The sequence below is a fragment of the Equus asinus genome, chromosome 2 (assembly GCF_041296235.1).
Source record: "Equus asinus isolate D_3611 breed Donkey chromosome 2, EquAss-T2T_v2, whole genome shotgun sequence".
Taxonomy (NCBI): Eukaryota; Metazoa; Chordata; class Mammalia; order Perissodactyla; family Equidae; genus Equus; species Equus asinus.
In genome coordinates, this window is record NC_091791.1 from 181,904,897 (window position 1) to 181,927,159 (window position 22,263).

The 22,263-nt window shown below is 40.7% G+C and overlaps 2 long non-coding RNA genes across 2 annotated transcripts in view; one reads left to right on the plus strand and one right to left on the minus strand.

Moving 5' to 3' along the window:
* LOC139044557 (uncharacterized) overlaps positions 1-4,483 on the minus strand; it is a 51,228-nt gene extending 46,745 nt beyond the window's left edge. Inside the window, exon 1 of the long non-coding RNA XR_011501569.1 lies at positions 4,299-4,483. This is a non-coding gene — a long non-coding RNA (uncharacterized lncRNA). The remainder of the gene's footprint in view (positions 1-4,298) is intronic.
* Positions 1,471-16,954, plus strand: LOC106833073 (uncharacterized). Its single transcript, XR_006523598.2, has 3 exons — positions 1,471-1,655; positions 13,739-13,933; positions 14,955-16,954. It is a non-coding gene; the product is annotated as an uncharacterized lncRNA (long non-coding RNA).
* Positions 16,955-22,263: the final 5,309 nt, after the last annotated feature.

Here is a 22,263-nt window from a genome sequence, read left to right on the forward strand (position 1 = left end):
AAAACTTTTCAGTTCCGTAAAGAGTTTCTTCTCATGGATCTGTCCTGCCTGTGTCTAATCAAATTTTGTTTTTTAAGATAGTATGTCCTTCTCTGAAATTGTTTCTAGTATCTTGGTTATAACTGATTGCCAGAAGAGTGATTCACTCTCGATAATAGTATTTTGTTTGTAATTTCCTAGGAAATATAGCTTCTTTACTCATCAAGCAACAGTAAACCAAAACTACCAACATTGTTTGCCATATTAAAAGATTAAAATCACCTTAACGAATAGTGCTCGAATGCTGGCACATGGCCAAAATGAATCATCTTTGTCTTAAAGCAGCAAAAAGGTTAAGACACTACCTATGTTAAGACAATTTTTCTTGAAAGTCATCAGACAAGAAATGAAAATGCTATAGTTTCTTAGCTTTTGTCTTGAACATCTGAAGATCTCTTAGCTAGTAATTTTTTACTTAGAATTATGTCTTTAAGCCTAGGCTCTCCCATCTCTTTGAAACCAGGTAATTAAAACACATAGTCACCTTATAGAACTTTCACATTTGAGTAAAATGAAAACAAAGAAATTGAATAACTTTTATATGTGACATGAGCAGGCATTTTCAGAGCTGGAAGTACAAATGTGTGTCCATTCCTTAGCTCCTGCATCCCTGTCTGTTTCTGCTAAGAGCTAAAACTTGTGCCATCGTGGTTAATGTTTTGACAGATTTTATCATAAACCTTGCTGTTGTAAATTTGCCTTGAGCCAAAATTTAACATGTTGTAAGCTCAGAGACAGTTTTTACTGTTAGGGACCAGAAAAGGAAATAAATCAATTATGCTCTTTTGAATGATAGAGCATAGAGTTTAACTCTTTCAAGGTTACCTATTACTTGAAATTTAGGAGAAATTCTTTTTGTATGGTCAAAGCTTCTCACTTGTCAATAAAACATACATAAACACTTTTGTGACTATCACAAGGGAAACTACACCAAGGGAAATATTATGTGGCTTATGTATAAATTTTATAACCAAAATATTATCCCTAATTTTTTTGCATGAAAACGTCCTTTGCCTCAACATATACAGTCAAAAGTTTAAGCTCTCAACATGTGATTGATTCAAAAACTATGGGGTAGGCACTTTGTTTCGGAATAATTTATCAGAATGCTCTTCAGTTAGACCCTATTTTATGGTGTTTGCTGTCTATTATTTTATAACTACTTAGAGTAGTTGTCCGTACTGTTCCTAACAGCCGGTAGATCTAGTTTTTTTCTCTAAAATGTCTTCAATGACCATGACCGTTAATATTTACTCCCAAATGCATTTGTACACAGGATCAACCATAGCACATCAGTGAAGGAAAAACAAAGGTTGTTACCCAGTTCTTTACCCTAGAATAAATCAAATCAACAAATATTTATTGAATGTCTACTATGTGCAAATAACCCTGGACTGGTCAGCTTTTAAAAGCCATCCAACTTTTCACTTTGACAAATCAAAGCATTATTATCTCAAGCATTGCAGAAACTGCCTCCATGTCCTATAGGGGACAAAGCTTATGAGGACCCTGCAATTACTTGGGATAAAGAAAGATAAGGAAGAGAAAGCTCACTCACAGACTGAAAACAGGAGAAAGAATAACCTAAAATGTCACCGATGGATTGCATCCTGTATGTAAGTATGTGTATATATGTGTATATAAGTTTACGTGTATGAGTGTATATTATGTATGTGTCTGTATATTTACATACACATATACACACGAAGAATGGGTGAATTTGAGAAAAATAGACTTTGTTAAGGTGACATAAGAATGAGTATTTACATTTGAGTCCAGAGCTTTGTTTTAAAAATAGGCTTAATAGTTTGGCTAGTGTTGACTCCTGTGGCACCGTGAAACCAAAATATGTCATGTTGGAACAGAAGGATTACTCATCTTGGCACCCCAACTTCTAACACCTAGCTTGCCCTGAAGTCTATGAGAGACCTCATCAATCAATAGATTTATAATAGAAGAAGGGACTTCTACGTCACTGCTATAGAAAATTGTTACAGGGGCCCAAAAAGAAATTAATTTTATCATAAATAAGAGAAGCCACTTAAAAGCTCATTTTGAAAATTCTAATTATTATTAGAAACTAAACAAAAGCTACCAGAAAGAAATAAAACTTGCACACTTTATTATACTGTATTATATCGTATACTATTTTTGTTGTACTATACTATTTTATACTATATATATTATACTATATTGTGCTATAATAGTATATGCATTTCATTTTATAAATCTATAAAAGATGAAATAATATACTATCTACTCACATCAAATATTTAAATGTGTTTCCTTCGTGAGATATAAAAGGGACCCTGGCAATAATTTCCAGCTTTGTCAGAGAGAATTAATCCTGGCTCCTTTGCATAGGAGGTATGTATGTATGTTGGCCATTGAAGATACTGCCATTGACATTCTCACAGGGGATGCCTGGTGTCAATTTTAAAATATTTGTTTAGAAGAACTAATTTTTTAATATCAATTTCTGCCTCCTATTGTTAGGCTAAGTTTAATTTCTAGTAAAAATCAAAGCAGACTCTTCAAATTACCTTTTTAAGCAGCAACTTTTATCTTTCCTACAAGGCCTGAAATAAATTTCTCACTTTTGGTGTTAGGGAGAAAAAACTGTTTGAGCTCTATTATTCAAAGTTTATTCTTCTGTTAGGAAGTTGTTGGTTATTGAGATCACTTTGAAGCACAGGTGACTTCTCACACGTCTTTTTAATTATTTGGTACTCTGCCTATCTGGTTGTAATTTATTTTCAAAGCACACCTTAGTTGCTCTGTAGTAAATTTTGCATTTCTGCTCAGCTGGAGTCTTTCTCTTCTCGGTAAAACAATACTATCGGCTTTTGTAAATATAGCGCACACTTTCAGTGTGTGACTACATTGATTTGGTTTCTTTCCTTTATTTTCTTTGTATATTTAATGATGTCTTTGGATATACTCTAAATAGGATTTCACGTGGACGATCCAGATCTAATGCTTATGCTCATGAAGAAATATTATCCTTAGAGTGGTTTCTACTTTCATTTCATCTCCCCTCCTTTGACCAGAAATCCCAATATGGGGACCCTCTCACCTGGGACCTTGCCTGGATTCACCTGCCCCCTTGTGGTGTTCCTCTCGGAATAGGTAATGGATTTCTGAAATTTGGATTTGCTATTACAAAGCCTGAGAAGAGAAACCTCGTCTCTCTTGTCCAGCAGTCTAGGGTCAGGAGAGTTTTCTCCTGTTAGTCACTGGCTAACATAAAAACATGGAAGGAGTATTTTTTTTTTTTTATTTAATTCACAGCACAAGAAGGAAATTTGGCACTATAAAGAAATGAGTAGCACAGGATAAGTCATGATACTTCATTTTGTCTAGAATCAATATTAGTGACCTGCAGATTGATAAACTAGAGATGTTTCAAAAATTCTCATACGGCAACTTAAAATCAAGTTTCTTCTATGTCAGCGTCTCCTTTTTTAGTGAGTGGGGGAGGAGGGCAGGATGCTATTCTATTTTATTTCTATTTTAAATAGATTTCCTAAGCCTTCCCTCATGGATAAATTCATAAATATAAGAAATAAACTAAACCTTGTATTCTGTATAATTAGATATGTCTGATACAATTGACATGAGTGGGTTTTATTTCCCTCTCTCAAAAAGGAATTCCTTCACATGCCTCACGACTAATTTTTACATCTTCAATTGAAGTCAATAGGATTTGCACATGGAAAAGGGATTTATATGTTCAATGAGTGAATTACCCAGCCGCAGATTCAGAGACATTTTGCAAGAATAGAAACTTAAGAATTAGGCCTCTAGTTAATAAAGAATAATATAAAGATAAAGAAAGGGGAAAGGACAGAAAAACACTATTTATAGAAATAATCTGTCTTAGAAGGAAGAGATTGATAAACTGTTGTTTCACAAAGACCCCAGGTAAAATTCCAAAAATATCTTTTTCTATCTGTTAACTGTAAAGTAAATATTTCTAGCAGAAAAGGGTTATCTCTCTCTATGCTGTTCCATGTCCCACCCCTACTCCACACCAAAGCCTGATTTGGTTGAATAATAGTGATCCTCTGTGGCGTTTTAAATATCATGTCACCTCCCTTGAGATCTAGAAGAGACAGTATGCAGACTTTAATAAAACTATTTGTAGTCCAGCTCCCAAATTTCTAGGACCCACTGCTCCTTTGCATTTCTCTTCCATTTGTAACAGTTGACCTACTAACAGGTTCCCAGAAACACAGGTCAAATTTTGGCAGTCTTACCTCACCTCTTTGTCCTTCCAAAGTACATAAATGCTGAACTGTGTTCACAGTGGGGACGGCAGAGTCATCCCAATGAGACTTTTAAAACCAAGACCCTTTCCTCTCTCTACCAAGTTCCTGCCATCCTCTCCAAAGGAATAAAGTTTCGTCAGTGTGCCCTTGGCACAATTTCTTCAGCCTGGATTAAACACAGGTGACTGAGAGTCCACCTTATCTCCACAGGGCATTAGTCACTCTATAAAAGGTAAATTTATTATGAAATGGTTTGTTTGTGTTAACATATATCTTCTCTGGGAAGCTGGAAACAAAGGCATGTCCTTTAAGAGTCCACATGGGGAAAACACATCCTTCTTTGGAATTTAACCTTAATTTGAACCAAGATCTGTGAGCAAAAAGCACTTTAGTGTATTGTTCCCTTGCTCCGCCCATCTATCCCCTTATCTAAATGGGGTTACTGTTGCTTCGTGCTTTTTAACTCTTCCCATTCCAAACCTTGCTTCCCTGAGTTTAAAATAGACCTTAGAAGAGAAGTATATTAAAATAATTGTGACAAACAGTTACGCTTTGCTTCAAGGAGGAGTGGTTTTATGTAATATATTAATTCTGATATCTTTAAAATTAAATAAATGTATAGCCAACTTATACCAATATATCTTATTGTTCATTATGTTGTTTGAACAAATAGTACATTGTAAAAAATATTTCATTTCCTGAAAATTTTATTTCCTGAAAATCTGCTCTAAGATTCTCTTACAAGCAAACCTTGTCATGTATGCATAGTTTATACTTTATTAGAAGTAAAGAATAATTAGAAGTAAGAAAAGTTTACGTCAGGAATGATGTTGCGGTATATTAGAAAGACGGATTTTGGACCTCTGCTTTCTTTCAGTCTGTTTTCAAAGTCTTTGTAATGCTTTCAATGGATCTAAATCCACAGATGCTCCAAAGTTTCTTTCTAAAAGCGAAAGCAAAACTCCACTGCTGCTCCCCTACCCCGTCATACAGACCAGGTGTTTACAAGCATTGAGGAAAGTATTTCCAAAAACATTTTTTAAGTTGACATTTAAAAAAGTAGTGGTTATATGAACACTTAAAATTTCTTTAATAGCATCTACCAACAAACTCGTAATTATCCAAAATTGACTTTTGTTACACTGAGGAAAAACCACAAACTAAATTTGAATACAAGCTTAGATATTCATTTATTTTAAAAAATATGAATATGATCTTTAAATAGAGGTGTACTCAACTACTCTGCTCAAAATAACTTCAGTATTTTTATAAAATATCTTCAGTATTATTAAATTGAAAATTTCTTAGCAGAACAAAAAAAAACCATAGCAAAACATTTACAGATTCCTTTGGTCACACATTTCCTTATCACATAGTATATTTCATATACATTGTAATGTTGAAATTAGTTGGATAGATATGTTTTTTAAAAATATGGACTATATACACCATACATTTAGGACACTAGGATATTTATCACAAGGGATATCAAATCAGGGCATCACTGTTCTCCACCTCAGCCCCGCCTACATTTATTGGTTCCACCTCACCCAACCCTCACATGACAATCATTGAAGCTTAGTCTCTACCACTTGTTAACACTTGATAATATGCTGTTATTGATATTTAATTCATAATATGTATCATTTTTTCATGGAAATTATAAACTCACATGGAACAATAACGAGTTGACAATTGAAAAACTTTAATTTACCTCTCAGACTCAATTCCTTCGTTCTCTTGGACTTTGCACTGTATTAGATACCAATATGATACTAACTTTCTTAAAAGATAGCTGCCTTATACTTCTGTTCCCTTGCTAAATGCTGCCCCCACATTTTCCAAATTTTTCCAAGGATGATTTTGGATGACTACTTTCATGGCATATATAGATGCCTATATAGTTATATCATTCATTCATGGTCCTACCATAAGATAGCCCTAGGAAGATCTTTCCTAGGAGTAAAATGATCAACATAATAGATAACAAGATAATGGGAGAAGTGATGATAGTTAAGTAGAAGATTGAAAAGGGAGATAGTAACCAGAATCAAAGAAAAGAATGAAAAGTGTGGACTTTGTAGATGATGGGAAGAGACAATTTAGCAAAAACTGAAACAAAGGAGCAAAAGAGAGAGAGAAAACCAAAGATAAGAGAATTCCAAGTTGCCAGATGTATCAATGTTGGTAAATCCCAAAGTATTTGCAAAATTGCATAAAAGAGGTTGTGTGTGTGTATGTGTTTATAAAAATGTGGACAAGAGTGGTCTTCGCATACTAAATTTCAAAGATCTAGGGATGTAGCAAAACAATCAATCAGAATAATAAAATACTGAGATGTTTATTGACCATGAGCTTTATTACTAGAAAAAACTATGTCAGATGAAATTAGAAATAATAAACAATACCATAAATTTCATAGGTGTTTATTTTTATTAGTTATTATTTATCTTTGAATCTCCAGCACTAACTAGAACACATTGAGCACAGCAGATATTTAAAAATATTTAGCTAAATCTAAATAGTCCTTACCCAAGGAAACCCCAACACGATAGAGTCACAAGAAGTGTGGATAAGAGACTGTAACAGTGGATGAGGGTTAGAGGGCAAGAGACTCAATTGTGAATCATCTAAGCTTTATTACTATATTAATCATTTAATGACAGATAATTCACAGTACAAATGAAGGTGAAAGTAGTGTTCTCAGAGGAAATGTTTCTGTTCTAGTGACATTGGGAAGTCTTCAGGACAGTTTCTATTCTGATTATATTTGGAAGTCTTCAGTATTTTTCTAAAAGTGTATCTTGAGGAGAGAATTGAGAGGGGTAATAGAGGGGAGTTTATTGTTTGCATTTATCAATAATTCAGACAACATCATACCAGGTGCTGGGAATACAAAGTTGAATACGACACACTTTCTGCCCTCATGGAAGTCACAGTCCAGAGGGAATGAAACGGCTGTCAATAATTGTAATACAGTTCGATAGGTACCATCACAGAGGTGGGCTCAGAGGGCTTGGGCGTAACGGGTGAAAGGGCATCTTCCCTGTCTATGAGATTAAGGAAACCTTCTTAGAGGAGGCGGCATTTGAGCAAAGTGCCATTGGGATTGGCGATTCAGGAGTCCATGGTGACTTTAATGAGAGCAGTTTCTATTATAATGAGAGACAAAATCCAGATTGCAGTGAATGAAAAATGTAGAAATGGAGACAGTAAATATAAACTACTTTTCCTAGGAAATTGCTTCCTAACTCTTCTTACTTGCTGCCTCTGAAAAGATTTAATAAGGAATTTCACATCACATAGCATAATTAAGTGCTAATGACAGTAAGGAGTTTTTTTGGCTGAGTGCTAGTGAATGAATTGCACTCTACCTGTATGAGCTCAGTAACACGAATCCTTTGAACAAGAGCCTGAGCACTGGAAGGAGGGATGGATCTGCACGTTTGCATTATGAATGACTTTGAGCCCCAACTCTTCTGTTCCTCCTTTCTCTTTAGACTTCTAATTGTACATCCACAAGTGATTCAAATATTTTGTTATCCATACATTATCTTTCTAATGCTAAATATTACTTTCTGAATAAACTCCACATTCCTTAGAGCATCCAGGGCCCTCCAGATTTTTGTTCCAGCCTACTTCCTCAGCTGGATCTCGCTGAGGATCCTCTTTCACGCTTCAACTTCACCTTTTCTTCTATGCACCCTGAACTTTCTAACTTTCACTTCCGGACACTGTTACCTCCACTTGGCATTACCCGCTCCCTGCAGTCTCACATCTAAGTCCTATCTGACATTTATGGTCTTGCTCAGTTGTCATATTCCTTATGAAAGCCTCTCTTGATCTTCTCATGAATAAATAACTTCTCGTCTCAACTCTTAGTATTTTATGTGTGGCTCTCTGCCCTTCATTCTTTCATTCAACAAACCTTTCTTGAGCCAGGAACTGAAACTGCCATTTTCTACTTTTCCCCAGAGTTAAATAATTGTTTTATCTCATCACTCCTATCAGACTGTAAATTCTTTGAGATCAAGAATCATCTGTAAGTATCTATTATAATGCTTTACACGTAGGAATTGTTCAACAAATGTGTTGATTGCAATAATGAATAAATTAATCTCAAATGGAGATTCATCTCCTGAAATTAAATTAGACAAAGACAGCACCCAAAACTTTTATCCTCCCTGCCGTGACGTTCCCTCCTGCCACGATCTGCAAGAATACGATTTGTCACTTCCTCAGCTTAACTTTCTTAAAATGACATTGAGAAAAAAATGGTATCTGGCTTCCTTGTATTTATTCTCTTAAACTCTCCCCTGTCTTCATCTCCATTCATTCCACCAAAAGATGCTGCAAGTTATAGTATTAATCAAATCCTTCCACTTTACCTTCATTGCTACCTCAGTCTGATGGTGGCCATACTACAGCTTCCTTCTTAAAAGGATCACTCAACTCCAGTCACTTCCTTCTTTCAACCAGTCCTACGTGTGTTAGCTTTCAATATGAGCTCAGATTATATTCCTTTTCAAATTTCTCCCCTTTCTGTAGATATTATAAAACTGTTTAATACTAATGTATTTCCATTTCTTCCCTAAACTTCCATCTTCTTGCTATTTATCAACAATCTTTAGCTTAAAAATGTCCTTCACTTCTAGAACATTTTACCTCTTCACTTCCACCAGCACAGTTTACTATCACTCCAGCTAGCTAGAACTCAGGTTAAAATCCATTTGCAAGAGAATTTTTTGATTAACTTGCTTAACCTAAGTTCATGTATCACGGTATTTATTTTCTATGTATTGTTCAATTACTATATTAATTTGAATCGAATATATACTTATCCAACTTGCCTCTCTATCAGATTCCTCTGTTAAGGACATTATCTAATCAAAACTATGTAAACTCCAATACAAATCCTGTACACTGATCTGTCTTCTAAGTGTGAAGGTTTACTCTTCATGATGATGTTAATCTGTAGTTTTCCTCCTCTTAGGCAAAGAAAAAAACATACTGAACTAAGTAGTATCAAAATATTCAACTCTTCTATAAATTATAATATATAACCAGATGATCTTTATTGACAAATCAACCAAAGTTTATGGAAAAATAAATGCTACCATAACATGATCTCAATTATATGCCAATACATAAACTATGGGAAGAGAGTGAATATGAGGCTTGAACACAAGGTAATTAAGAGGATTTTATAAGAATCACCAAGACTTGATGCTTAGGGGCTCGGGTTTAGACTATAATAAGGCAACGTTGTCTTCTGGCCGTAACAGAGGTGCTAGAAGGAGATTAATTCAGTCACTGAGAATAACTATAAAACCTGAACGAAATACTAAGGAAAACAAAACAAAATCTGAAGGCACTGGGGAAGAACAGTGCAACCAGGACTCGAGGGCCAAGATCTTGGAGAGAAGGAGATGGGTGGAGGGGAGTCCTGCATTCGCAGCTGTGTTCTTCCCTTGGGGCATTCACTGATTCAAGAGAACGTTCAAAGCAGCATTCTTGAGCTTGTGGCAGTTTAACTGGGCTGGGGAAACAAAAAATGGAGTTCAGGGCTCAATTAAGCAGCTATGATATGAGGGGCCAAGATCAAGAGAAAAAAACTATAGATAGCTGAGACCAATGGTCTATATATAATTTTCCCTAAAGGCATTTTCTGATTTCTAAGAGATTAGCTTCAGGACAAGAAACAGAGAAACTGAGTAAAAAACACAAGAAGACGAAAAGCTAAGAGAGAATTTGCCAGTCCCGTGATGCTGGGAAGACAAAAATTGTACTGCAAGTCTCACCAAAAAGGAGAGACTCAGCTTTTGATTCAGATCCTGGGAAGCTGTGCCATGGAGTAAGGAAAAATTGTAAATAGACTGGCTTCGTAAGACCAAGGTGATCTTCCCAAACTCGCTCACATCTAAGACACCCACCAACACAAGCAGAATTTGGAGAAAGGGACATGGAACCTGCCTGTGCTCTAGACCCTGCACTGAGCAGGAGGCAGAGACTGTCTGCCACTGGAACAGGTGCACAGGGCCTGCCTAAGACTCAGACGGGAGCAGGAGAGCTGAGAAACCCCTCCCCTGCCCCACGGGGAGCCTTGAATCTAGTACAGCTAACAGCCCTGTACTGCTGGAGGAGGAGCAAAACCATGGAAATAGCTCCCTCCACGCTCAGGCATAGAGCACCTGCTGAAATCTGAGGGTGGAGCAGAGAGACTGAGAGCTCCAGACCTCACACAAACTACAAGGTCGTGGCAGTCAAGCCCACCCCTGGAGGAATTTGAAGTGTGTGGGTCCACTAAAGACAACCACAGCAACCACAAACCCAACTCACCTTGAAGGCTGACTAAATTCACTCAGATCCCCAAACTAACAGCCTGACAGAGGTATTCCCATTTTGGACATTACCTCAGTTTCTACTGTTCCTTTTTTTTTTTTTTTTTGGAGGAAGATTAGCCCTGAGCTAACATCTGATGCCAATCCTCCTCTTTTTTTGCTGAGGAAGATTGGCCCTGAGCTAACATCCATGCCCATCTTCCTCTACTTTATATGTGGGATGCCTGCCACAACATGGCTTGATAAGCGATGTGTAAGTCCACACCTAGGATCCGAACCAGTGAACCCTGGGCTGCCAAAGCAGAATGTGCAAACTTAACCACTGCACCATGAGGCCGGCCCCTTTACTGTTCTTTTGTACACAATATCTGGCATTTAGTTTTTAAGAAAATACAAGACACATTAAAAAGAAAGAAAAAACACCCATATGAAAAGACAAAATAGTTAACAGAATCAGACCCAGAGATGACCCAAGTGTTGAAATTACCAGACAGAGACTTTAAAAAGAGAAAAAAAGACATATTACTTTCTAAATAGTAACAATAAGACTGGCGATTGACTTCTGAGAGAGACAGAAACCAGAATAAAATGAAATAGCATTTTTAAAGTACTAAAAGTAAAAAAGTCAACAACCTAGAGTTAAATGCCCAGCAAAACATGAGAAGATATCACAAGCAGAACTACACTAAGGGGAGTTGATTAGGCAAATGGAATGTGATCACAGAGGAAAGAGTGAGAGTACCAGAAAAGGTCAATATGTGAGATGAGATCAGTGAATAGTGACCATTTAAGGGAAAATAAAATACATGAAATAAATAGTTTATCTTGTTCGAAAGAAACAAATCTATTGTAGTTGAAAGTCTAAAAATCACAGCTAAATAAATAAAGCACAAATTCAAGGGAAACGTATACCCAAGTGGTCATCTAGTCTACACTGGAATGCTCAATGCTGGGAAGCTCACTCTTTGCTGAGATGGCCTACTCTGTCTATACTGCTGCAAATGGCCTTATGTGGAGCTGTAATCCTCTCCAGTTTCTACTTCTGGCCCTAATTCTGCCCTCTGCAACCACGTGCCATAAATTATCCTAATCTTTCTCACACATGCTTGAAATAACTGTAATGTCCTTCAAATGTAACAGAAATCTTTTATTCTATGGCCAAACACCCCCAGGCTAAACCATCCTTCGGGAGGCATGTTCAGTTCTTATCTATATCCAGAATCTTCTAAATGCACCTCACTTTCTCTATATTTCTCAAAGAATAGATCCCAACACATGAACCCAGTCCTGTGGTGACCGGGGCATTCTTGCTCTCCCCATTCCATGTGTGCAGCAATGACATTTATCTTTTATAAGGGGGGCAAATCATACTATTTATTCATATGTAATTCCTAATTTTACCTCTGTGAAAACTCTGGCCTCAAGAGGTTAGGACTTATTTGTGTTCACTGAAACCTATTGATCAGGAATATTAGGCTAGAAATGGTGTACAGACAAGAATTGGCTAAAAAGATTCTGGAGGCTATTTCAACAGATGGTAGAAAGTAGTATGGACTAAAATTATGACCTTTGGAATCTCAAGGAAAGAAAGCTTTGGGTAATGGGGATATTGATAAGGCACATTAATTAATTGCAGGTGTATGGGCACTAAGAGGGGTGAGTCAATGACAACTATGGCTTTTCAAGCCTGAGTGACTAAAAGAATGAGAAAAATATGGAAGTCAGGAGTCATGCCTTGTTACTGAGAGAACTGTGTTGCTGTAAGTTAAGTTTATTGAAAATTCGCAGAAATACCTTATAGACAGGTATAGAAATAAGATGGGAGTTTTGTGGGAGGACTGGGATGGACTTTTAGCTTAGCATACGTGACAGCTCAGGCCATGAAACAAAGGAACAAAGGACCTATCAATGTCCTCTAGCCAAAGACCATCAGGGACATATCTGTAGTTGAACACATTGGATTTACTGCTTGTTGCAAATAAGGGAGACCATGCATCTTAGGGAACTGTATGGCATTTCAGGAAGAGGGTGTTAGAAAGGACTTATAGGATCGGGGCTTGTGTGAGGTGATTTGGGGGAGGGTTCAAGAAAGTGGGACTTTGGATTGGATGCTGTCGGGATGTGGGCGTAATTCTGTGATTAGGTGGGTATGTTAAGAAATCTTATCTAGGAGGAGGGAAGGCCAGAACAAAGCTAAAGCTGTAATTTGTAAAACACACACACAAAGTGGTCCTGCATTTGTGTCGCTTCTCTATCGTTATAGATTGGGCTTGTTTAGTGTTCAGAAGAATTGTTTGTGTTTGACAGGAAAACACCTTGGCCTAACTGTGAGTGTCAGACCAATTCCTAATACACCACAGCCTCGCTGGAGTGTCAAGCCAGTTTCTGAAGGCGAGGGGCTATTTTTTTCTCTCTCAAGCCAATGGACTTGGCCTTGGCGAGCTATGGTGGAGGTTGGACTAGACGGGGAAGACAGTTATAGAGACAGAGAAGCAGTCAAGAAGAGGCAGAGAATGAAGACGGGCTGGCACCAGGGGGTCCTTGGTGGGAAAGTGTTCGACGTCGCTAAGAATATTCAGAACTGTTAGGACTATTTAAGACTCAGGAAAAAAAAAAAATAGAGTAAAAACATCATTGAACCAAGGGATCACAGATGATCTTCAAGAAAGAGGGTTTAGGGGCCACAGATCAGACTGCAGGGCCCGTGGGGGAACACCATGCATTTGAAAAGTTTAGCGGTGAAAAGGAGGGCAAGGGAAAGTTAACTAGATGATTTTGTGAAACCAGTTTAAGGAATTTTTCCCCCTAAAATAGAGATGGCCATTATGTGTTTAAAGCTGAGGAGAAGAAGCCATTGGGAACAAAAACAGTAAAGATGCTGGTGAGGCAGTGAAATCCAGAAAAGAGCATCTGGGACTCAAACTTCAGTGGGTATGTTTGCCCTGGGGGGAGGCAGGACCCCTCCTCCTGGCCCTAGGAGAGGAGGTATTGGCTCAGAAACGGAAATGTGGAGTTGGAATATGGAGTAGAAGAAGGGATGGATAGCAGGTACAATCCTTTTTTTTTTTTTTTTGGTTTCTTTTTCAGTGAAGTTAGAAACGAAGATCATCTGTCAAGATTTAGGAGAAAGGAGATGAAAAAGCCTGGAGAAGGTTCCGGTCATCTGTCATGAAGTTGTTTAGTGACTCGACAAAAAACTGCCATTTTCTATTAAGTTATCCATTTTATTAAAGAAGAAAATGCAACTGTTGCTGTATGCAGTGAATTTACAAGGATTTAGGAGTGAGATCCCTTTTACTCTCTCTCAAAAAAAGGGGGGGGGATGGGTTGCCATCTTTTTACATGAGTAGTGCAAATCTTTTTCTTGGGGTACTTAGGCTAGATTAAATACTGTTTGGAACAAATAACGTCTATCTTTTATTTTGGCTTTTGGGCTATGTCTCTCAAAGGAAAAAAAAAAAAAAAAACCTTGCTGTTTTCAAAGGCTGAATAGAACATCAACCAGAGACAATAGCCATCTAGAAGGACGAATTCCACAGTATCTAGAGCAAAGAGAATGAACGCTTGCACTTACAGTCATAAGAACGGAGCCCGCACTCCTGCTTGAGTTCTCTGTTTATATGTGTCTACACAACGAGACGCCCCCGCTCCTTCCCGCTCTTAGATGTGATTGAGAGATAACTCACTCGGCTGCAGCAGCGGCGGCGGTTTCTGTGCAGCAGTAGCCCATGCTCTTGTGAGCATCAAAAGGAGATGAAGCCTGATTAACCATTTGGAAATCTATCGGATGAGGAGAAGTCCTTACAAAACAACTTTTATACGCTTTAATTAAAAACGTGTTCCGGCAGCTCAGAGCTGAATGGGCTTCAGGGGGAGCAGGGCTGAGCCCGTTGCCATGACGACGCCAAATCTTTTCACGCCGGCCCTTCCTCAGCGCGCGCTGTCTGGCTCTCTCCAGCCATTAATCTGCCCCCGTCCCATCTCTCGCTCCCTCAGTCCCCTGGACTGTGAGTCTATATATAAGACCCAATACTGTGCTTTCTGCTTTTTCTGCTATGGTACCTCTTCTTCCCTTCCCCTCGTCTTTTCAGCCCTCACATCTCCTCGGCCTTCTGTATTTTCTTGTTTCTTTTGAAAACAAGTTTACCCCTCTAAGTTGAAAAGACGAAAGAAATTTTTTTTTTTCTTTTTTTAGTCACAGCCTGGTAATCGTTGTTTATTACCCCTCACAATAACTCCATTTTTAGGGGTCTTGAGCGTAGTCCAGAAGGATCTCACTATGTTTTACATTTTTATTTTTCAGGTTGAACACTGGCTACACGACTCCTTCTGTTGCCGAAGATAAGGCTAAAACAAAAAAGGCCATGTTTTAGTCCGTTAAAGTTCATTTGTGCCTATTGTTAAAATCCCAGGTTATTCCCAACAGTATCATCTGGTAATAACTGTAAGTGAATGTGAGACTTGAAAATAAGTCCTGAAAAAGTGCACACCGCACTTCATTTAAGAGGGCTTTTTGAATATTTTTAAAGTTGTATTCATTATACAGAGAATTAAATAGTAACCCAACAGTATCATTTGTTCTGCCCTGTGAAACAAGAATTGGGGAGAACCTGCTCATCTCAGAATCCTACAGCCAACCTGGGAAAAGAGGATATCTTTGCAATCTTGTATTCAATGCATTTATATAGACTATAATATTATTACGCAACTTCTTAGTGCTACCCTTTGAGTCATCAGGGGCCTTACAACCTTTCATTTTAATTACAATTCCAATTTTCCTTTTCACCTAGTCTATTTTACAAGCTGAGTGAAATGCAATGGAGATCATTTCTCATTTCTCGTTTGTTCTCCCTACTTAACTCATAGTCTACTCTTACGATGATTATACTTCCAATGTGAATTATTTGTCAGACTCAATAAGCATCTCCTTTCTAATTGCCTGACTCAGCAAAGATGTTGTAACTTAAGAGACAGGTGTAGTCTGGAGTGTTAATCCTTGGCATAGCATGGCCCAGTGGTCACCACAGAGAAAGTGGGTGAATCCTTTGGAGCCCTGGGAGCCCAGAGTCTGGTTTTTTGAGTCTGAGGTGCCAAACCATAATGCAGCTCTGAAGCTCTAGCTGCTGCATCTGTGCAGTTGAAATTTAAAAGTTGAACTTCTCTTTAGAAATTTTATAATGAACTTCCTCGAACTCTTTACTATATAAAACTCGAACATAATATTTTCTTGATAGGCCACATGTAAATCAATGGACCACAGTTAACAAATACTCTAAATTCTCTCTAGTATGAGGAACAGTATTTCTTCTAAATGAACCAAACCCTAGGTTGGTTTCTAGGTTCCTGTTCTTATAATTTAAGAACTTACCACATTTTAAGAAGCTGAATTCTTTTGACTTCTTACCATAGTCATACTTAAATGGTGAAGAGGTTGCGTGATCTAGTGTTTAGGTGACGTCTCACAAATGGAGCAAGTCTCCTGTTTATAATGCTGGTGTAATTCAAAGGAATTGTTGAGGTTTAACTTTATTTTTCCCCTCTAAGTATTGAGAATGGAAAGTCAAATGCTTATACACGTTAGAGGTGTTTTCCCACGTGGGGCACTTTATTTGGATCAATCTTAGGTGGGAACTAAAGAAAGTAAATATGTATAGGTTGGCTAAATAAATAGTTAGACAGGCATTCAGTTATCTGAAACAGGTTTGAGACCTAATAAAAATGGATCCTCGAAGAGACATACTTAAAATGTAAGTTGATTTTACCTAAATATCAGAGAAAATATTCCATTGGTAAACGTTTTCCACTGCGAATATAGTATTTCTCTATTACACTGATAAACTCAAGAAGTGGGAGTCCTCCAATTCTTGACATTTAAATCTATTCTGGACCTGCCTTGGGAAAACTCTGAGGGGAGTCATCTTGCAGGTTAGTGGACTAGAAAACATAATAAAGCCTCTTCCATCACGATAGTCTATGGTCCCATGATTCAGTGACTCTCACAGCTGAAGTGTGCTTTGGGGTTGCACTTTAGATAACACTGAATTTTCATTTCTAGTTAAATACTTTACATTTTCTCCCCTCCTAATTTTGTTTCATGGCCAAACACATCCACGTGAACATTAGGGTATCTTTTCTTTAGTAATTCATCCATCCTATGGTGCCCTGCTCACATGAAGTCACATATCCTTTATGCGTGCTCTGGCACTAGGCAAATTGTTTGTGTGATAAACCACAGGACTCTCCTGTAGCTTCTGTGCTCTGGTGGATATATATCAGAATTAAAGCTTTTTTGGTAGTTGTTTTGAATGTATTGTTATTCATGGAATGATTCTTACTCTGAGTTCAGAATTTGATTCCTCTGAAATCCTCAAAATATCATCCAAATTAATTCCCAAATAGCTGTACCTACATATCACTTATTCGGGTCATACAGGTTATGTTAAACTCTTACTCAAATTGTGAATCTGTAGAATTTAAGTCACTGCCATCTTCACCCTGTAAAAATGCCTTTCTCTCCCCAGGATCTCTAAACGTATGATGATGTGTAGGCTAAGGAAGCCCAGCAGTCCCCCAGGTGTGGGACAGTGAGTCAAACTGAGGATGAAGATTACACCTTCACTTGATGTTACAAAAAGAGTTTTGTAAAAGGTGACTGAAGTGACACCACACTGTCAATGTACCAGTCACCATAATTCAAACTTATTCTTTAGTAAGTTAATAAAAAGTGGGGTAAGGGTCCAGAAGAGAAGTCACTCATTCTTTGATAACTTGTAATAAGTATTTGGAGTTTAATAACTCATCTAAAGAATAGCATTTCCATAGGCTTCTTTACTAGAGACTCAGATATCTGCAAGGTAAATGTTTTACATCTTTTTTGGTGTAAAGGAAAACCATAAAGGCTTCACAAAAGTAAATGTATGCTTTAATGAAAGTTATATTCAGGATGCTGTTCTATAAGACAAAAAGAAAGGAAAAAGAAAAGAAAAAGGAAGGAAGAAAGAACTGAAATCTTGTTTTTAATCTTACCTATCACCATGGAATTTTGTCTCCTCCCCCTCCCACAAGTGCCTAGGCCTCAGAATTGAAGGGAGTGGACAGAGCTCCAGAGGCTGAATTTGTAAAGGTTGCTCCACTTAATGCTGGAGGGAATTAACGAACTGACTTCCCATATCTCATGATGAGAAGAATGCCTAGCCGGAAGTCTTAAATCTGAAATGCTTTACTTGGTTTACCCTAAATCAGCAGATTACTTAATTTATTGTTTTCTGCTTTGAGGACAGCCTTGTGGATGAGAAGGTCTTGTGGATGCTCCTCTAAGTCAGCATATCTAATTGTGTGTGTGTACACACACAGACAATCCCAAAGTATGTGCACGCTGGTGTATATCTGTGATATATATATAATATATGTACATATATCCCATAGTGCCTGAGTGCTGGCTCTAATTCCCTGAAGAAAAAGGGGAAGACTGGAGAGCTTGCTGATTGGGATAGTCATGACTAACTGGTAGGGAACGACTAATTCTAACCCATGGTTACTACCATAGAGCATTCTGTAAGTGTTCTTGCAAAAAAAGTACTTTAATTCTGTTTACGATTACTCTTTTTATGATTGAAATAAAACTGCAATACATGCTTTCTTCAGCACTGGGTAAGGGGAAAAATAGTGTTGTGTAAGAAGTATGCCCAGTGATGAAACGACTTAAACTCCTGTTTTACACACCAAGCTATAAAGTCTTCTTTGGTCGTGAATCTTAGGGAATTTTTCTCTCTCTTTTCTGTCTCTCTGTCTCTGTCTCTCTCACACACATACACACGAGGTGAGGGCACGTGATAGTGCCCGTTTGTCTGTTTCCACCTCCGTACACTCGGGAGAGTGAAGAAGCGGGGGCTGGAGGATGCTGAAAGGGCGGGGATGGCAGTGGGACTCGGGAGCAGGCGCTCGCGTGGAGGTCGCGGTCCCGGCCGGGTCCCCGAGGCCGGGGAAGCGAAGGGGGCGGCGCTGCACGCCCGGCGCCAGGGGCCCGTTCCTGGGTGCGGGACGTGGGGCCCGGCCGGTGCCGCCCAGGCTCCCGGAGCGCGCGCCGTGGGGCGATCAGGGCGGAGGGCCGGCGTGAAAGCGAGTCGGGGAGCCTGAGCCGAGGGGTCCAGGGCAGGGACGGTTGGAAGCCGCGTGCATCGGTGCTGGGCTGCGAGTCAAGCCGGCTCCAGGCCGAGGGCGCGGGGCTGGGCGGCGCGGCCTCCGTGGCAGCTGGAGCCCGGGAGGGAGGAGAGTAAACACCCAGCCTGCGCGGGTGCCCTCGGGGAATGGTTGCAAAGGGAGACACGGAAAATAAACCCCACGAGCGCGCCGCCCCGCCCTCCCCGGAGGCCTCGGCGCCGGCGCCCGGGTCCAGCAGCCGGGGCGGCCCCGAGCCCCCGCGTCCAGGGGTAGCCGCCGCCGTGGCCGGCGGGCCGGGACTGCGCCGCGATCGGGTCCCGGAGCGCCCTCGCCCGCCCGCCCGCCCCTCGGGCGGGAGAGAGCCTGCTTTGCTCTTTTCGTTGGCCAAGCACAATTGTGTTATTGGAGATAATGAATTCAATCCCCATCAAAGGGCATTAGGCTCGCCCGGGCCCTGGAGTCGCTGATGCCTTTTTTTTTTTTTAAACCAGGAATGAAAGGCGGAGGAAAAAAAAATTCACTGGGGGAGCCTTTCCCCTGATCGCCGCTTTTGAAGTGAAGGGGCCCGGGCATTGTTGTTCACCTCGCGGCCCATACGGCCGAAGAAAGCCCGGGCTTTTGATGCGCTGAGAACAGCCTCGGCAATGAGCGCCACGCCGGGCCGCGCGGCCTGCGGGCAGCATGGGTCCGGGGCGCCCGAGCACCGGCTGGCGGGCGGAGCCGCAGGCCTGGCTGGAGGGCTCGGCCCGCGCTCGGCCGGGGCCCGGACAGCAGGCAAGGCCCGCACCCAGCGGCAGCGGCCCGGGGTGGCGGGTCCTCCCGCCCGCTGCGTGGCGGAGCGCAAGGGCTGCCCCCGTGCTTAATCTGTTGGGCCCTCCAAAGACAGGCCAGCCCCCCCCCCCCACTCCGCCTCCTTGAGAGGTGGGGGTGGGGGAAGCTGGGGTCTCGAGGAGAGCCGCGGGCCAGGGCGATTGGAAGCCTTTATTTTTAACCATTGGGACCCAGAGTCCAAGGTGGTCGGCTTAGCTAGAGCCTGATGAGTCTGCGAAGGTGTACCCCTCGGGGATGGGCATCCGCACGACACGCAGTGAGGATTTTCACCGCGGACTCGAGGACACAGCGCAGCGCCACCAGGCCCCGGGCGGCGGCAGGGCCGGGGCCGGGGCCGGGTGGGCAGGCCGGGCAGCCGACGCGCGGCCCGCGCGGCTAGTGGGACAGTTTCTCCAGCGTCCGCGGCATCTGGCCCTGGCCTCGCGCTTCTGAACCAGGACAGCACTTGAGCATCCGATCACCTGTTCCAAAAACTTGTTGCAGGCATCTCAGTTAGCTTTCAGCGCCCTCAATGTGAACTTTCCCCACCTGGATTCTCCTCCCGCGCCCCGCTTCCCCGCCCCCACCCTCACCCCCACCCCATCCGCCCCCCTGCCTCTGAACTCTTTGGCCCAAGGGTCAGAAGCTAGAGCTGCTTGGTTCCCTTCCCTCCCTTCTCCGTCTCCAACCCCTCCACCCCTCCTCAAAGGATCCGGGTTATCCGCCCCATTAATATATTAGCCAGGCATGACACAAAGGAAGCGCGTGTCAGCAGAAGGCAGTGCGACTCCAGGGAGAGGCGAGGAAACCTGGCCGGTGCCCTGCGCTGCAGCACGGCTCGCTGCAGTCTGAGCTCGCGAAGCCGCCTCCCCCAAGGAAAGAGCCGGCGAGAACGTGGCGGGAGCTGGCGCTCGGCGTTCAGCAGCTGTTGGGTTAGGCGTTTGTAGCTGAGTGAAACAAGAGGCTGCCAGGTGGGACTCAGAGCTAGGCGAACGTTCCCAAAACGCTCCCAGTCACCTGAATCACCCGAAGAAAATCAGCTCTCCAGGACTGCAGCCTCCTTCCTCCCTCGTACATAATGGGTCCTTAAAATTATGTAAACGAAACAAACCACCACAAAGCCCCTGACATTCTTCTCATTAAATTGCTTGTGTTTTAAAATAACAACTCCTTGGTGTGAGAGAAAAAAAACTGACCTGGGACATGATTAGACAAGCAAAGGAGTAGCTAAAATTTCATGGGAGAGAGGGCAAAGCAACTAAGGAGGTTTCCAGTTGAATGCATTGTTCCCTATTTCCAGGCAATGCTTTGGGGGGTATTTCCAGGTGGTTTTTCTTGGTTTCAGGAATTAGGGGGGAAAAAAAGCCCCTGATGTGTAACCTTGAGAGGAGTTGAGCAGAGAAGTAGGAAGTCAACCGCAGGCAGCCTGGTGATTAGAACTCTGAGTCAGGCCTGCCGTGGCACTGGCCAGGTTCTCAACTTGATCTCCATGTGACTTGACCAGCATCGCACCTGCGTTCTCAGGTCCTCTAGCACTCGTGCCATTTCAGCCCTTTCCTTCCTGGATTTTGAGGGAGAATATTCTGCTTTTATACTCTAAACTGACTAGAAAATATCAGGACGTGGCATCTAAAGGAAGGATGTTCCTCACTTTCCGGGGCTGCAGAGGGGAGCTCACACTCACCTTGAGCTTACACTGTGTTGCCACAGCTAACATAATTGGAGAAATGAAGAAGTAGGATAGAAAAAGGAAGGTAGCAAGTGAGGATTTCCCCCTTGTCAGATTCTTTACGTTTACAGCAGGAAAACGCATGTGTCTTGCAAGTTAAAGTTGAACTGCATGGGTATTTTCCAGCCCCATATTGCTTGCCAGAGTGATGGCTGGAGAAAAAAACAGGTGAGGACTGCAGTCTGAGCTGTCCAAAGTTCAGTGAACAGAACTAGACCCAGAGCTAAAAAAGAGAAACCCCAGTGGAACCACATGGCCTCAAATTTAACTGTTTGAAAGAAAAAGCCCAATATTTGAAGTACCCTGTAATTAAATGTAGCTTGGATACACCAAATAGGATCATCGGTAGAAAATAAAACTTGATAAATGACTACTGTTAAAAAACCTTCCATCTCCCCAAATGGATTCTATTTCTAAATAGGAAGGTTGTAAAATCTTCCAAGTTGTTTCATTTTATTACATTCTTACTTTCATGGGTTTCTATTGATGCCAATGATTCTTTCACAGCTTGGGAAAACCCTATTTCTAAATTTCAGCATAATTTAATTACCTATTTAGCCCAAGGTAGCTTACAAATAATCATCTTTTTGCACACATTTATCTTGATGTAATTAGACATTATCTTAATTCCATTTAGTTGCAAAATACATTACAATTCAAATAAGCAACTAAAATTTAATCTTTGAAAGTAAAATATTTTTACAAATGTATTAAACATCTGTTAAATAATGTAAGCAATTTTATCTGTTCATCGAGTTTTTCCTCTTGACATATTGAGGTATCACATTAAAATACGTTATAGCTAAATGTTCTACAATATTACTGCTAAATCGACAGAAAACCAATTGATCTTGACGAAAGGTTAATTAATTTGGACCACAGGTCTCCTTCTTTAGTCTGCATTGAAAGGAAT